Source organism: Rhinopithecus bieti, unplaced genomic scaffold (genome assembly GCF_001698545.2).
Source record: "Rhinopithecus bieti isolate Rb0 unplaced genomic scaffold, ASM169854v2 scaffold_58058, whole genome shotgun sequence".
NCBI lineage: Eukaryota > Metazoa > Chordata > Mammalia > Primates > Cercopithecidae > Rhinopithecus > Rhinopithecus bieti.
In genome coordinates, this window is record NW_016822568.1 from 344,681 (window position 1) to 354,127 (window position 9,447).

General features: G+C 41.9%; 1 pseudogene across 1 annotated transcript; it reads left to right on the forward strand.

Moving 5' to 3' along the window:
• Positions 1–3,105: 3,105 nt before the first annotated feature.
• Positions 3,106–4,103, forward strand: LOC108521250 (EF-hand domain-containing family member B pseudogene; annotated as a pseudogene). The gene has a single exon (XR_001883152.1). The product of XR_001883152.1 is annotated as an EF-hand domain-containing family member B pseudogene (transcript).
• Positions 4,104–9,447: the final 5,344 nt, after the last annotated feature.

Here is a 9,447-nt window from a genome sequence, read left to right on the forward strand (position 1 = left end):
TTTTTTTTTTTTTTTTTTAGTAGAGACGGGGTTTCACCGTGTTAGCCAGGATGGTCTTGATCGCCTGACTTCCTGATCCGCCCGTCTCGGCCTCCCAAAGTGCTGGGATTACAGGCTTGAGCCACCGTGCCCGGCCGGTTTTTTTTTTTTTGAGACAAAGTCTTGTTCTGTCATCCAGGCTGGAGTGCAGTGGTGTGCTCCCGGCTCACTGAAACCTCTGCCTCCCTGGTTCAAGTGATTCTCCTGCCTCAGCCTCCCGAGTAGCTGAGACTACAAGTGAGCATCACCACACCCAGCTAATTTTTGTATTTTTAGTAGAGGTGGGGTTTCGTCATGTTGGCCAGGCTGGTCTCGAACTCAAGTGATCCTCCTGCCTTGGCCTCCTTAGTATACCCTACTCACTTTTAATTATTTATTTATTTATTATTTTGAGACGGAGTTTCGCTCTTGTCACCCAGGCTGGAGTGCAGTGGTGCGATCTTGGCTTACTGTAACCTCTACCTCCTGGGTTCAAGTGATTCTCCTGCCTCAGCCTCCCAAGTAGCTGCGATTACAAGCACTGGCCACCATGCCCAGCTAATTTTTGTATTTTTAGTAGAGACAGAGTTTCACCATGTTGGTCAGGCTGGTCTAGAACTCCTGACCTCAAATGGTCTGCCCACCTAGGCCTCCCAAAGTGCTGGGATTACAGGTGTGAGCCACTGCACCTGGCCTTATTTTTTATTTTTATTTTTTGAGACAGGATCTCACTCCATCACCCAGGCTAGAGTGCAGTGGCATTATCATATCTCACTACAGCCTGAATTCCTGGGCTCAAGTGATCCTCCCACCTCAGCCTCCTGAGTAGCTAGGACTATAGGCATGTACCACTATACCTGGCTGATTTTCGAAATTTTTTGTAGAGACAGGTCTCACTGTATTTTGCCCATGCTTGTCTTGAACTCCTGGACCTTTATTTATTTATTTATTTATTTATTTATTTATTTATTTATTTATTTATTTATGTTTTTCACTCTGTTGCCCACGCTGGCATACAATGGTGCAATGATGGCTCACTGCAGTGTAGACTTCCTGGGCTCAAGTGATCCTCCCACTTCAGCCTCTCAGATAGCTGAGATTACAGATGTGAGCCACCACGCTGGGCTAATTGAATTCTTGGTGTTAAGCAATTCTCCTGCCTTGGCTTCCCAAAGTGTTGGGATTACAGGTATGAGTGACTGTGCCTAGACTCTTACACACTTTTAAAAAATATTTTTGGATTTTAAGGGGTTTTCGTAGAGTTCTGGAATCCTGTAAATTCTTTTCAAATTGTTTTTTTTTTTTTTTTTTTTTTTGAGATGGAATCTCACCCTGTCATCAGGCTGGAGTGCAGTGGTGTGATCTTGGCTTACTGCAACCTCCGCCTCCCAGGTTCAAGCGATTCTCCTGCTTCAGCCTTCCAAGTAGCTGGGACTACAGGTGCCCGCCACCAGGTCCAGCTAATTTTGTATTTTAAGTAGAAACTTGGCTTTACCATGTTGACCAGGATGGTCTCGAACTCCTGACCTCATGATCCACCCGCCTCCACCTCCCAAAGTGCTGGAATTACAGGCATGAACCACCGTGCCCAGCCTTTTTTTTTTTTTTTTTTATTGGAGTCTCACTCTGTTGTTCAGGCTAGAGTGTCGTGGCGCCATCTCGGCTCACTGCAACCTCTGCCTCCGGGTTTAAGTGATTCTCTTGCCTCAGCCTTCTGAGTAGCTGGGATTAAGGCGCCAGTCACCATGCCCAGCTAATTTTTATATTTTTAGTAGAGACAGGGTTTCACGATGTTGGCCAGGCTGGTCTCAAACTCCTGACCTCAAGTCATCCGCCTGCCTCAGCCTCCCAAAGTGCTGGGATTAAAGGTGTGAGCCACCATGCCCAGCCTAATTCAGTTCAAATTCTAAGCTAGGTGTTTTATATCCTATATGTGTAGAACATGACAAATATTTACCAAATATATTTTCATTAAAATCTGAGGGGTGAAACCCCAATTAAAAAAAAAAAAAACTCCTACTTAAAAACAATAAAGTTTTAGTTGCCCCATTATCTTTAAAATACAATATGCCTTATTGTGTAGCATATCTCAAACTTTAAAATATTTGCTTTAGGCCAGGTGCAGTGGCTCATGTCTGTAATCCCAGCACTTTGGAAGGCTGAGGCGGGTCGATCACTTGAGGTTAGGAGTTTGAGACCAGCCTGGCCAACATGGTGAAACCCCGTTCCTACTAAAAATACAAAAATTAGCCTAGCATGGTGGCACATGCCTGTAATCCCAGCCACCCTGAAGGTTAAGGCAGGAGAATCGCTTGGACCCGGGAGGCAGAGGTTGCAGTGAGCCGAGATTGTGCCACTGCACTCCAGCCTGGGCGACAGAAGGAGACTCCACCTCAAAAACAAAACAAAACGAAGCAAAAAACAAAAAAGCACTTTAAATGTGATTTAAAGCCTAGTTATTAAAGTGTAAATGTTCTCAATGACTTTAAGATGTCTTTATGCCACAGTTGTCAAATATAATATTTCTAGAATTTACAGTTGTTTGTTAGTACTAAAATAACTACATGCAGGGCGGAGGTACTTGGACAAGGAAGGACCTAAAAAAAGGGATCATCACCAGAAAGTTTATTTGTTCATCATCACCAACATTAAGAGGCCAATGGCCAGGAAGAAGCCAATCGTTGAAACCATCCTAAAAGGACTGCATTGCTTGGGAAACCAGAGAAGTTGGTGAACATTTGATCTAGCGCCCAACGCCACATCACTCAAGTTTTCTTGCCCTCCAAATCTAACAAAGAAAAAGAGAGAGGAAGCAGGGATAGAGGGGAGGAGGAGGAGGGATGGGAGAGGGGGAGAAAGGAGAGAGGAAAGGCAAGAGAGGGACAGAAAGAGGGAGAGACAGGGAGAGAGAGAGGGGGAGGGGAGAGCAGAGTGGGAGAGAGGAGAGAAAGGGGAGGGAGGGAGAGAGAGAGTGAGAGAGAGAGAGAGAGAGAGAGAGAGAGAGAGAGAGAGAGAAATGAGAGATGTGCCGGGGTATCTGTCCAAGGAGGACTTGAGCGCAAAGTCCCGCCCCTGTTTCCCAGGTAACCGGATAAACAGACTCCATCTTTTCCTCGGTGAACTCAGCTAGGTGTTAAGAGGCAGGCAGGAAGCAGTGGGCAGGAAGTACGAGTGAGGTTGTGCTCTTTCCTGAGAGTGGGGTTCCTCAAGGGATTGGAAACGTCCCTCGAGCCAGGTACAGTTTTCTCCTTAGAGATGAGTGCTCTTGGAGAAATGAGAGTGGGGAGAAATCGTCCCTGATCATGGAGATTGGACACCCCAACGAAGGGAAGGATGATTTAGGAGACAGGAGGGTCATCATGGGAACAAAATTTCCCATGGAGTTGGGGATCAGAGTGGGATTAGGAAAAGAAGATTCCCGATGCGGGGAGAGCCCTGTGGTTAGTAATAAGTGTGAGGGAAGGATGACATCACCAGAAACAAAATTTCCATTGAGCAAGGGGCTTGAAATGGGATCAGAAAGACAGAATATTTCTAAGACTCTCATGCAGAGGGGTAGTTTAGGAGTCGGCAGTGTCTCAGCCTCAGAGGGAACAAAACCTTCTCTGTTGCCAGGAAGAATGGGGTTAGAAAATGAAAGTCTTCTCGCAAGTTATACCCATGAACGGATAATACAGCCTCCTTTGGGCAGGGTGTGTGGAAGTCCACAGGCTGTAGGGAGCAGCAGAGCTCCTTTGGCTAGTGGCTCTGAAAGGGTAGAGCAGTTAATGGGAAAGCCTGCTTTGGATATGGAACCAAGACAGGAAATGGAAAAAGAGCCTACCTGTGTTGTAATGAAACCCAGCACAGAGGTTAAGCCTCTTGTGGAGGTGGACATCGGACTAACCCAAGCCGAGGAGCCAGGTGAGACTAAGAATACAGAGCCCCAAATGGGCTTGGTGATAGAACCTCCCCAATGCCAGTTTGCCCAACAACCTGAAGAGAGAAAGGAGGCTGGAAACATTGAATCAGGAGTGGAACCTCCAGATCGCATCAGACCCATATACTCTGGGAAATTTTTTGATCGAACACCTTGCTGGCCAAGTGTAAGTTTTTTCCACTTTCCCTGGGAACTAAACTGTGTATAGCTATGTCTTTATTGAGATGATAAAGTGATGAAACTTGTTTTGAAGAGACAAATTACGAAGATTTCATGAGATTCGTAAATTTCTTGCTCCACTGGACTCCTTGCAGATGTTACTTAGATTTCTGATTCTCTGCCTCCCTTCCTAGATGTCAGCTTTGTTTTCTGTGCACACCAGTAGTTTGTTCTGATTTTTTTCTCTTTTCTCCTTTAACTTTCATTTTATTTTCCTCAAGCCTCTCACATATTGAGATACATGAAGATACATGCTGTGTCCTAATATTCACACTTTGAATGGAAAAAGAAAAGTGTTTCTTTTTCCATTCATTGTTTAGTCTGTGAGTTATTTGTTCTTTCAGCAAAGACTTGTGGTGGCCATTGTGCCAGATACAGGACAAAATAAAATGAAAAGTACATGATCCCTACTTCTAGGTTTAGGCTCACTCCAGTAATGGAGACAGATAACTAAAGGAATAGTATACGGTTACCTAAATGAATAAAAATCACACTATTCTTCCTTTATAGAAGTACACTCTGAATACAGAGCTCAGTGTAAAGATAGCACAATTCTGTTTAGAGGAGATGGGAAAGGCTTAATAGGAAAAGTAATGTTTGAGCTAACATTGAAAGGTGTCAGTATTTGAAGAAAGAATGAGGTTAGAGCATTTTAGGCATAAAAAGGTACAGAGCACGACCACTGTTTCCTATGTTTGAGAGGCATGAAGAGTTCTATTCAGCCAGCAGGGTGTTGAGAGATGAAGATGAAGAAGAAATACGTAGAAGACATCTAAAGGCCCAGAATGTAGGGATAAAACATATGGATACAGTATCAATGGTGGATCTTAATGAGGGTAGAAATAAATAAAATTTGCCTTTTAGAAAGATAATTCTGATATCAGTAGTTACGATGAACTGGAAGGGGGAGCTACTGAATGACAAGTAGGTAGTTAGAAGAACATTCCAAAGTTCTGATGGACTGGAATTAATGTAGAATTAGAAAGAATAGAAAGTAGACTGCACTTCTGAGAGGTTTTTAGATGATATTTTTAAAAATTGCCACTTGGTTGTGGATCTATGTGGTGAGTATGGGAAGGTTAATGGATGACTCAAGAGTTTCTGTGTTGATAATGATCTCTTTGGGTTTGGTGGCAAATGCATGTCCAGTGTTGGCTATCTTCAGTATGAGATAACAGGTGAAGAAGCCAGGGAGACACTTGGTAATATGAGACAATTGATGCCCTGTGGGTGTGAATGGGAGAAGAAAGTCAAGGCAAGAATCTTGGGAAACATTGACAAGAGGTAATCAGTGAAAAAGATGTCAATAAGATGAATTCTTGAGGGCAAAGACTATATCTTGTTTATTGGTTACCTTCATGTCATACCACAATACCTGGCTTACGGTGGTCAGTCAATAAATACACGTTTGATAAATAGAAGGAAGCCTGGATGATTAAATGGGAGAAAGACCAGTCAGAAAAGAAAAAGGTAAGTCTGAGACACTGGTATTGAGGGACATAAGAAAGTGTCCTTAAGGTATAATGTGAATAAAATATTCCACACACTGAAATTTGAGAATAAAACTCAGCTGAAGAGGTCACAGGGCTTCCACAGAATTTTGTCTGGGTTTGAAGACTTTTCCCCTTCAGACTCAGAATGTTCTTTTCTTCTGTGTCTCACATTGCTTTCTGATTTCCTCTTTGGATTTTCCCAGCCACTTTACTTGACCACACCTGTTCCCATTTCTGGATTGGTTCTGCAGTTTATAGCTTCTGATCTGATCTGATCTGATCTCACACACATGCAGACACCAGCTTCCAGTTTCCAGCACAGGCAATTCTAAAACCTCTGCTTCCTCCCACTTCTCATACCTTCCTTTCTAAATGTGATAGGACAAGAAAGAGAATGTTGAGGAGAGAGTGACCAGCAGTGTTAAATCATCTCTGATGGGCGTTGTGCAGTGGCACTACCTGTAATCCCAGCACTTTGGGAGGCTGAGGCAGGAGGTTTTTTTTTTTTTTTTTTTTGAGACAGAGTCTCACTCCATCATCCAGGCTGGAGTGCAGTGGTGCAATCTCAGCTCGCTGCAAACTCGGCCCCCTGGGCTTAAGTGATTCTTGTGCCTCAGCCTCCCAGTAGCTGGAATTCTGGGAGCATGCCACCACACCCGGTTAATTTTTTTTCCTTCTTGTTTTTTTTTTTTTTTAATTTAAGTTTTGTATTTTTAATTGAGAAGGGGTTTCGCCATGTTGGCCAGGCTGGTCCCCTACTCCTGACCTCAAGTGTTCGGCCCACCTTGGCCTCCCAAAGTGCTAGGATTACAGGCATGAGCCACCACACCCAGCAGGCAAGAGGATTTCTTGAGGCCAGGAGTTTGTCATCAGCCTGGGCAACATAGCAAGACTCTGCCTATACAAAAAAGAAAAATTAGCCCAGTGTGGTAGCGTGTGCCTGTAGTCCTAGCTACCTGGGAGAGATGCGAAGATCAGTTGAGCCTGGGAGTTCAAGGTTCCAGTGAGCTATGATCACGCCACTGCATTCCAGTCTGGGTGACAAAATGAGAGCCTGTCTCCAAAAACAAAGTAAAAATAAGATTGATTAACTTTGGACATTAAGAAATTACGAACATTGTTAGAATGACATAATAGAAAAAGAATTCAGATTATAATATACTGAAGAGCAAATGGGTTATTAGAATCAGAGAAAGCGAACATAAAATTTTTTTCCCTTAAGAATTACGACAGAAAGAGAAAGAGTAAATATTCCACTTAGGAATCTTATTATTTAGTGAATCAGTGGAGGAGTTTGAGATAACACAAAGGAAGAGAATGGGTGGAACCAGATTCTATATGAGTGGAAGGGAATGAAATTAGGATTATAGGCAAGAGGAGGGAGTCTAACTGCATTAGAAACAAGGCTTCATTTAAAAATAATTTTTAAGATGTTAAAATATTTATTTTGATTATAACACAAGAATAATGACATTATAGAAAATTTAGAAAACAGGGATGAAAATGCCTATAATCTTATCACCTCAACACAATCCCTGTTAGCACTTTACTGTTTCATGATTATTAATATTTATTGGTGGCTCACTATATTAATATGGCTATTCATAGACCTTTGCAGGTATTAATTCGTTTGCCCTTATTGCAACCTGTGAGGTATCTACTATTACTAAATCCTATTTTACAGGTAAGGAAATGGAAGCAAATTTAGGTAATTCGGCTAAAGTCATATAGCTAAAAAGTGGTGGAATCTGAAGTCTCAAATTCCTATTTGAGAGCCTGAGTTCTTAATTACTCTATACTTCTTATGACACTTTTATCCAAATGCACTTTTATGTAGTTGTTATATTGAGTGTAAAATTTGTTTTGATTTTCATTTGTTATTTATAAGATTTCACTATTAGTACAAAGACTTCAAAAAGATCTTTTAATGATAAAAAATATTTAAGCCAATTCTTTTTTGTTGTTGTTAAGACAGAGTCTCGCGCTGTCACCCAGGCTGGAGTGCAGTGGCACCATCTCGGCTCACTGCAACCTCCGCCTCCTGGGTTCAAGCAATTCTCCTGCCTCAGCCTCCTGAGTAGCTGGAATTATAGGTGTCTGCCCCCATGCCCGGCTAATTTTTTTGTATTTTTAGTAGAGATGGATGGGGTTTCATCATATTGGCCAGGCTGGTCTTGAACTCCTGACTTCGTGATCCACCCACCTCAGCCTTCCAAAGTGCAGGGATTACAGGCATGAGCCACTGCACCTGGTCAAGCCAATTCTCTAGTTAACTCTTTCCCTCTATTGTTGGGCATTTATTTTTTATTTTTCCAGAATTTTCTACAAAACAGTTTGTCAGCCAGGCATGGTGGCTCATGCCTGTAATCCCAGCATTTTGTGAGGCTGAGGTGGGAGGACTGCTTGAGTCCAGGAGTTTGAGTTTAACCTGGGCAACATAGTGACACCTTGTCTCAAAAAAAAAAAAAAAGTTAAAAAAAAGTCTTTTATATGTGTTGGAATATTTTCTTAAGGAAAGAGTTTCAGCAGAAGGCAAAAGCATGGATCTTTTTCTAGTTTCTATTGCCAAATCTCTTCCTAAAAGATTGTAGAAATAAATTTTAAAAATCATAATAATTTGTTAGGCATTGTTTTAATTTACGTTTCTTTGACTTATAATTAGATTGGAAATTGCTTCATATGTTCGTTTTTATTGTTTTTGTTGTCCTTGTGTGTGGTCACCTTGCTGAACTCTTATTAGTCATAATTGCTTATCATTATTTCCTTTGTTTATGACTATTTTGCTTGTGTATGGATATTTTAGGTAGACAATCATATTGACACTTTTTCCTTTTCTCTTTGGTATCCATCTATACCTTTCATCTGTCTCTATTTCCTACCTCATTGCATTGGCTATGATTTAAAAAAAAAAATACAGTATTAAAAACAAGGTCTCTTGGCTAGGCATGGTGGCTTGCCCCTGAAATCCCAGCACTTTGGGAGGCCAAGGCAGGTGGATCACCTGAGGTCAGTAGTTTGAGACCAGCCTGGGCAACATGGCAAAACTCTGTCTCTACTAAAAAATACAAGAATTAGCTGGGTGTGGTGGCAAGCGCCTGTAATCCCAGCTACTTGGAAGGCTGAGGCAGGAGAATCACTTGAGCCTGGGTGGTGGAGGTTGCAGTGAGCCAAGATCGCACCACTGGCCTGGGCGACAGAGTGAGACTCCATCTCAAACAAACAAACAAAACAACAACAATAACAACAAGTTCTCGTTTCTGATTTTAATGGGAAGGATTCTAATGTTTCACTATTACCTATGATTTTGTGGGAGATTTCTGATGTTTAAAGTTAAGAACGCTTGTATCCATTTCCAGTTTGCTAAGAAAGTTTAAAAATCAGGACTAAACAATCTGTGAAAAGCTTTCCCTGCGTTTATTGAAATATATATTTTTTTCTGAATTAAAATAGTTCATTTTCTTTTTTTTAAAAATTATACTTTAAGTTCTAGGGTACATGTGCACAACGTGCAGGTTTGTTACATATGTATACATGTGCCATGTTGGTGTGCTGCACCCATTAACTTGTCATTTACATTAGATATATCTCCCAATGCTATCCCTCCCCCTCCCCCCTCCCCACAATAGGACCCAGTGTGTGATGTTCCCCTTCCTGTGTCCAAGTGATCTCATTGTTCAATTCCCACCTATGAGTGAGAACATGCGGTATTTGGTTTTCTGTTCTTGCAATAGTTTGCTGAGAATGATGGTTTCCAGCTGCATCCATGTCCCTACAAAGGACACGAACTCATCCTTTTTT